Source organism: Panthera onca, chromosome E2 (assembly GCF_046562875.1).
Source record: "Panthera onca isolate mPanOnc1 chromosome E2, mPanOnc1 haplotype 2, whole genome shotgun sequence".
In the NCBI taxonomy this organism is placed as follows: domain Eukaryota; kingdom Metazoa; phylum Chordata; class Mammalia; order Carnivora; family Felidae; genus Panthera; species Panthera onca.
The window spans coordinates 52795164-52802184 of NC_138353.1; the positions used below are offsets into that span (position 1 = coordinate 52795164).

The 7021-nt window shown below is 49.2% G+C and overlaps 1 long non-coding RNA gene across 1 annotated transcript; it reads left to right on the forward strand.

Moving 5' to 3' along the window:
* The first annotated feature begins 3395 nt into the window (after positions 1–3395).
* LOC144614550 (uncharacterized) lies at positions 3396–6652 on the forward strand. The gene is made up of 2 exons (XR_013552366.1): positions 3396–3516; positions 5989–6652. It is a non-coding gene; the product is annotated as an uncharacterized LOC144614550 (long non-coding RNA).
* Positions 6653–7021: the final 369 nt, after the last annotated feature.

Here is a 7021-nt window from a genome sequence, read left to right on the forward strand (position 1 = left end):
ACATGTGGTTGGAAACACAGGCTGAGTGTCCATGCAGAGCTATGTGACCCTGGGCAAAGACAGAACTTCAGAGCCTCAGTCTCTTCATCTGCAGTAGGGAACAATAATACCCATTTCATGAGTTTGCTGTGAAGTCTGAATACACCAGCACTTGGGAAATGGTTCGCCTGGCTCCTGGGCACGTGGTAAGGGTTCAAGAAATGAATCCTTAACAAACAAACAAAAAAAGGGGGTGGGGGAGAAAGGGAGAGGAAGGTAACATTTTCTATCAGGTACAAGGATTAATTTTCCCTGAACAGCGGAAGGGAAGGAGAGACCTGTGGATTGGGAAGGAGAAGCACCAGTATGTTTCTGAGTTTGTCTGAAGAGAAAGGCGGAGCAGAAAGGAAGTACGGGTCTGGGCTGAAAAACCAGGCGCTCTGTGCAGAAAAGGCCTTGGTATTACCAGCTGTTGCAAAGTTTCCCTGACGCTCAGATGTCCAGGCACCCCTCCTACTGTAAACAGGGACTCCCATTTCTGTAGCTGTTCGGGGTCTGGGGTCCGGACACCTTCTATTGCTTCCATCGCGTGGTCCTTTACTCTGGGCCCCAGGAACCAGATTCCTAGCTTCCTAGCTTGGGGCCCCATGTGGGGCCATCTCAATTTTCCGTGTTTCTGGTTCTTTTGCTTTCAGCATCTCCCGACGCATTGGGCGGGGATGCCCAGCTTTAGGCCTGCTTCTACGGGACCCCCAAACTGTCCCCGTCCCATCCCACTCTCAAGTGGGAAGGCAGATTCTGAAGATGTCAGTTCAGCTTTCTAGCCAGTGGACGCCCAAGGCTCAGGCTCGGAATCAGGCAGATGTGTGGGCAAGCCTCAGACCTCCCTCGTCTAGTCCGGAAAGTCACAGAGCCTCTCGGAGGAGCCTCCCCGTTCGTGGGAACATCTAGGACAGTAGCGCATACATACTCAGGGGCTCTGTGATGATTCAGTGATGTACGAATAAATGGCCAGGGAGAGTCTTTCAGCTGGAAGAGAGCTGCCCTTGAAAGATAATGGCTATTGCTACCAGACTTCTTTGATTATGACGCATGGGCACTGCACATTTTAATATATCTTTTTTAAAAATATATATTTTTTTAATGTTTATTTTTGAGAAAAAGAGAGCACGCAAGCAGGAGGGGGCAGAGTGAGAGGGAGGGAGAGAATCCCAAGCAGGCATCGTGCTATCAGCACAGAGCCCGATATGGGGCTCAAACCCACGAACCGTGAGATCCTGACTTGAGCCGAAAGCAGATGCTTCACCGACTGAGCCACCCAGGTGGCCCTCATTTTAATATTTCTAGCACCATCACACACGTTAAAGCCAAAAGGACCATGTCATGTGGTGGAGACACTTCTTCCTGTGTGCTCTTGGAAAGCTGTTGTGAAGTCGATGGCACACCCTGTGGTCACCAGTTATCTTCCAGTTGAGGAAATACGTTTGATGCTGACATCTGTAAGGTGTTCAGGCTTCCCGGAGAAGCAGCACATTGAGGGGGACATTCCACAGGGACCACCACCCTCCAGATGCCCCCTGTCTTTCTGAGGGCTCCCAGGGCTCATTCTAGGGCTCGGGGAAATGGCTGAAAGACCCAGCCTGGGAAACTGATGGGAACGCTGGCCCTGACACAGGCTGCTTCTGGCAAGACTTCCCACACACACCAGGCTCCGCTCTCCTCCCGGAGGAGGCGAGACTGAAGCCGGCGTGTAGGGGACACGAGAGGACGGGCATCCAAAGATGACGAGAAGCCTGAAAGTTTCCCTCCCGAGGGGGTTCCTGTTTGACAAGTTCAGGAGGAACTGATTCAAGGCTTCCCACAGCCGGTTCTGGTGGGAAACATGGGTTTCCCCCGGTCCCCTGTTGCAGAAACTGACATTTTTGAAGGTCAAGGAGGAGACGAAAGCACTTATTTCCTCACTTACTCCTCTGCAGGACGGAGACACTGGGATCTAACACAGACGGAGAAGCTCCTGTGTGCTACACGTCGGGCTGGACCCTTTATGTCCACAACATGATCCGTTTCAATCATTAATTCATTCGGTAAGTATTTAGCGAGCAGCTATTGTGTGCCAGGCACTGTTCTATGATCTTGGGATCTAGGAATGAACCAAATGAAGCTCCTGACCTCATAGGGCGTCCACTCCCATGGTAGGAATGAGGCAATAACACATAAATAACCCCGTAACATACCAGGAGGTGATAAGTGTTAAAAAAAATAAAATAAAATAAAATAAAGCTAGTTAGGGGAATACAGAATTGAGTGCATAGGTGGGGGAAAGCTCAAACTACAACTACCTTTTAAAAATTTTTATGTATTAAAATAATCTCTACACCCAATGCGGGGCTCAAACTCATGACCTTGAGATCAAGAGTTACACGCCCTTCTGACTGAGACTGCCAGCCCGCCCCCCAAACTACTACTATTTTAATTATAAAAATACCTATAGACCACTATTAACAACAAAAGCTAGTATCTATTGATTATGGACACTTTAATCCTAAAAATTAATAGTGAAAGGTTTATATTCTCTTTGACCCACTGACAGGTTCTGCACACTAAGCCCTTAAAAGTGTGTTGTGACTGAACCCACCCATTTTAAAGATGGAGAAACTGAGGCTGGGCCTCGTGAAGTAGCTTTCCCAGTTCGTAACACTGGGTGGTTCACCTGGGTTTCAAACCCTGTTTTTTCTGACTCTAGAAACTGCTTTAACCACATGGCTCTAACAGCCCTAGGTTGGGTGCTTTTTTACTCCTATAAATGAAGAAACTAAGCGTCCGAGAGATCAGGGACTAGTGAGGCAGAATTAAAACCCACAACTGTTACACTTCAAATCCCATGTCCTTTCCTCTCTGCCACATCCCTAACTCATTACAGCGGAATCTTAAATGACCAAGACAGAGGCGGTGGAAGTTTCCAGGGCTCCCCACAGCCTGCTCCTGAGTGGGCCCCTGCTCCTCTGTAGGACAGGCAGGGGGGACCGAGAAAGACCACGTGCTGTTCCGAAAAGCGTGTGCAAGCTGTTGGTCCTTGTGCGGTGGGCCTGCTCATGACTGAGAATCCCTGGCCGTTTTCACCAACACGCAGAACCTTAACGTGCAAAAAACATGGGCTTTATTTTGATGAAAACAGAGTCCAACCTCAGGGCGTGGGCGCGTGTCAGAACGTGACTCACCCTATCTCGCGCTTTTTCCACTCCCAATTTGATGATGGAGTCAGCTTTGAAGTCACTGGCGACCTTGCTTCGCAAATGACCGAAACAGTGAAGATCGAACTGACAAGCTCACCACACTCGTTTCCAGAGAACTTTGAGCCTGTGCAGTGTTCTAGAAGCATCTCTCCACAAAGCCGTGTTCACTCATAAACAGAGAAGGCAGCTGCCCACACAGGATGGTCTGCAGGACACTGGTAAAGCCTTCCTGCCGACCCAGGTGGCCTCCTCCCAGACACACATATACCGCGCTGAAAGTTGCACCATTCGTGACGGGCAAATGGTATGTCTCCAAGCCTCAGTTTCCCCCTCTGCTAAATGGGACGCGTGAGAGCTCCTTTGAGTGGCTAACGCCTCATCTTTCAGAGTGCCGCTGACCCAAAGACCAGTGGAAGCTGCCGTCCGTCAGTTCCGGCTGAGGGTCAGGCCACCGGTTGTCTCTTACAGCCTGCCAAGAATTTCGGTCAGAGGAGACTGAGATATTGCAAGAGGATGGGTGGAAAAGGAGGGGTTGAGGGTCCGGCAGAATATTCAGGGTGTATTATAGAGGGACCCCCTCCTGGAGGTACAGGCGGAGGAAAATGCACCACCGGAAGTCCCAAAACACACGGGGATCTCTCACTTCATTCTCCCTCTCTGGGCTGGGTGCCAGGGACTTCTAAAACTTAGGAGGTGAGGTCAGAAAAGGCAATGTCTGTTGAACCCCAATGAAGAGGCACTTGAAACAAGCCATCTCGTGAATTCTCATACTCGCCCTCTAGGGAAAGGGTACTACCTTTAGTTAGCACAAGGGGAGACGAGGGCCCCGAGAAATGAAAATGTATGCTACCCCAGCGAGAAAGAGATGGGGCCAGGAGTCATCTACCTCTCCCCTGGGGTCTTGGGATCCTGGATTCCTTCTTCCCCTCCCTCCCTCCCTCCCTCTCTCCCTCCCTCCCTTTCTTCTCTCATTTCCTCCTACCTTCCTTCCTTTCTTCCTCCCTCCCACCCACAAATTCTCATTTATTCCAGGCTCAAGGGCTATACCAGTGAGCAAAACCAACACTATCCCTGACCCTGCTGGGGGCAAGCCCAGGAGCAGAGGCAGACACTGCTTTCCACTTTTCTCGTCCACTGTCAACCCGTATTCCTCATCCCTGGACTGCTGACATAGCTCTGGGCTCCAAATGACTGACTCATAGCTTACTGGACACATGACGTCGTTTGCACTTCTCTTTGTGGGACAGATCCAGGCAGACTGTACTTTCTAGTTCACAGGCCCCACTTAGAATTTACAATCTGTGGAGAAGTCAGCCACTCACCTCCTATTACCTTCCTGTAACACGGGCACATCCTGTAACATCATAGCATCATGAGAGCCTCGTAGAGCTCTCTTCTGAGGACCTCAGCAGAGGAGGCCCTATACTTCATTGATTCACTCGTTCATCCATACGTTCATTCGTTCATTCATTCATTCATTCTCCAGCTATGTCTTGAGCGCTTGTAATGTGACATAAATCACACTGTTGCGGGCATTGGAGCTACAGAAGTGAACGGGACAGAGGTAGTTCCCGTGTTTGGGGCCCTCAGACCATCGAGCAAGAAAGAGGATGCTACTCAAGTGATGACCCACCTGAATACACCTGTTCCCAAGCTGGACATACAGCAAGGCACAGCTCTGTTTCAGAGCATCATTGTGTGGAACGTTAAACAGTAAGGAGCAAACTAGAGACAGGGCATGATCATGCTAATCAGGAAGGGCTTCCTGGAAGAGAGGAATGTGGTCCCTCTTCCCAGTACCTAAGTAATTTCCAGAGTGTCCACCATTTCCCATTCTTGAACTAGGCAGGATCGAGTCATAAGCCTGGGCCTGGAACCGCCAGGAAGGAGGCTCCGAGACTCCGTTGCAGGGATGTCGACTAAGACATGAGATGACTTACTATCCACAGCCCCGGCCACAACATCATTTGTTCTTGGCAGGAATAAATGAACCACTGTATTTTTGTTGGGTACATCCATTTCATAACTCGTTGGGATGAGCACTGGATGTTGTATGTAAGCGATGAACCACGAGAATCTACCCCAAAACCAAGAGCACGCTGTAGACACTGCATGTCAGCCAATCTGACGATAAATTATGTTAAAAGTAAATAAAATCATCTGTGCGACACATTATATCACATCACGGTATTTGCGCCTGGTCCCTGAGTATCAAATATTGTTCCATAAAATACTCTTAAGACTAGGGTGGCTCAGTCGGTTGAGCGTCCGACTTCGGCTCAGGTCATTATCTCGCGGTCAGTGAGTTCGGGTCCCGCATCGGGCTCCGTGCTGACGGCTCAGAGCCTGGAGCCTGCTTTGGATTCTGTGCCTCCCTCTCTCCCTGCTCCTCTCCCACTCACACACACACTCTCTCTCTCTCTCTGTCACTCAAAGATGAATAAATGCTAAAAAAAAAAATTAAAAAATAATAATCTGAAGATTAGACGAGACCTACAGAAAAGGGCGTTTGAAGGCGCAAGGACACATGACCTCTGCCAGAAGCCTCCCCTATTTTATTGCATCCAAGGCTATGATTTGGAAGAGAAGGGCTACAGACGCATCCCCATAGCCAACCTGGGAGCCCAGGCCTCCATAGCCAGGCTAGCAATGAACACACGTGGCCTCAAATCAGAACTGTCACACCTCAGCCAAACTCTCTCCCCACCCCCCGCCCCAACCACACACATCAAAGGGTGAAAATGAACATCACTTCCTATGCAACTCTTTGTTTCAGCTGGGAAAACTGGAAAATTCACTTACGCGACGAGCCAGACTTTCACTCCCATGGACTCATCCTTGCTCGGGCAAGCTCATTTTCCCTAAATGCGTTGCGCACTCTGAAAATCCAGGCAGAGAACCTTGGGCCACGCCAGTTGTCAACAGCCACCTCGGGGGTCCCCCGTAATCCTCCTGCGTCCAGGTTGAAACCCAGCCAATTACTAAGCCATCGAGAAAGAAACAATGGCTAATTAAGATGAACTTTAAGGGGGGGCGGGAAACTTAATTAATGTGATCTTTATCTGAAACTCCTTCTAATTGAAGTAAACTTTAGAAGTTCTACGGATCAATGCCTTAGACTATTTGTAAAAGGTACATACAGCACTTTTTCATAAAGCAGAAGGCTGAAAAACCAAAGGTTAGCTAGTATGTTCAATGAGCACGGACCTTCAGCCCCCTTCCCCACGTACAACTGTTGGTGAAAATTCTCATATACACATAGAGATAGAAAATTATGGCTGCAACAGATATGGGCCTAAGGGGCCTGCATGACGGATATTACAACAAACAGGTGGGATTCGTGTCATATCCCCTACTATTCTTAAGATATTAATTGCTCTACCTACCCATTAATTTATACATTCACAGATTCGTTCTTCCAATAAATAATGACTAAGCAACCACGACATGCTAAGGCCATTTGGGGCGCACCAGGTACAGAGTGAAACAGTACGCTAATCCCCGCCCCCCCCAGAGTTTACGTTCCAGTAAGGAAGAAGACCACTGACCATGTCAAGAATTACAGAAGTCGCATGGTTTCACCTAGAGGATGGCATGGGGTGTGGCTGAGCGTGTGGTGAGCCATGTTTCATCAGGATGATTGGGGTCGGGCTCTCTGCAGAGATACGATTTAAGCTGAGCCTTGAATATCGAGAAGATATTTAGGGGGGTGCCTGGGTGGCTCGGTTGGTTAAGCGTCCAGCGCTTGGTTTTGGCTCAGGTTATGATCTCACAGTTCGGGAGACTGAGCCCCGACTTGGGCTCTGTAC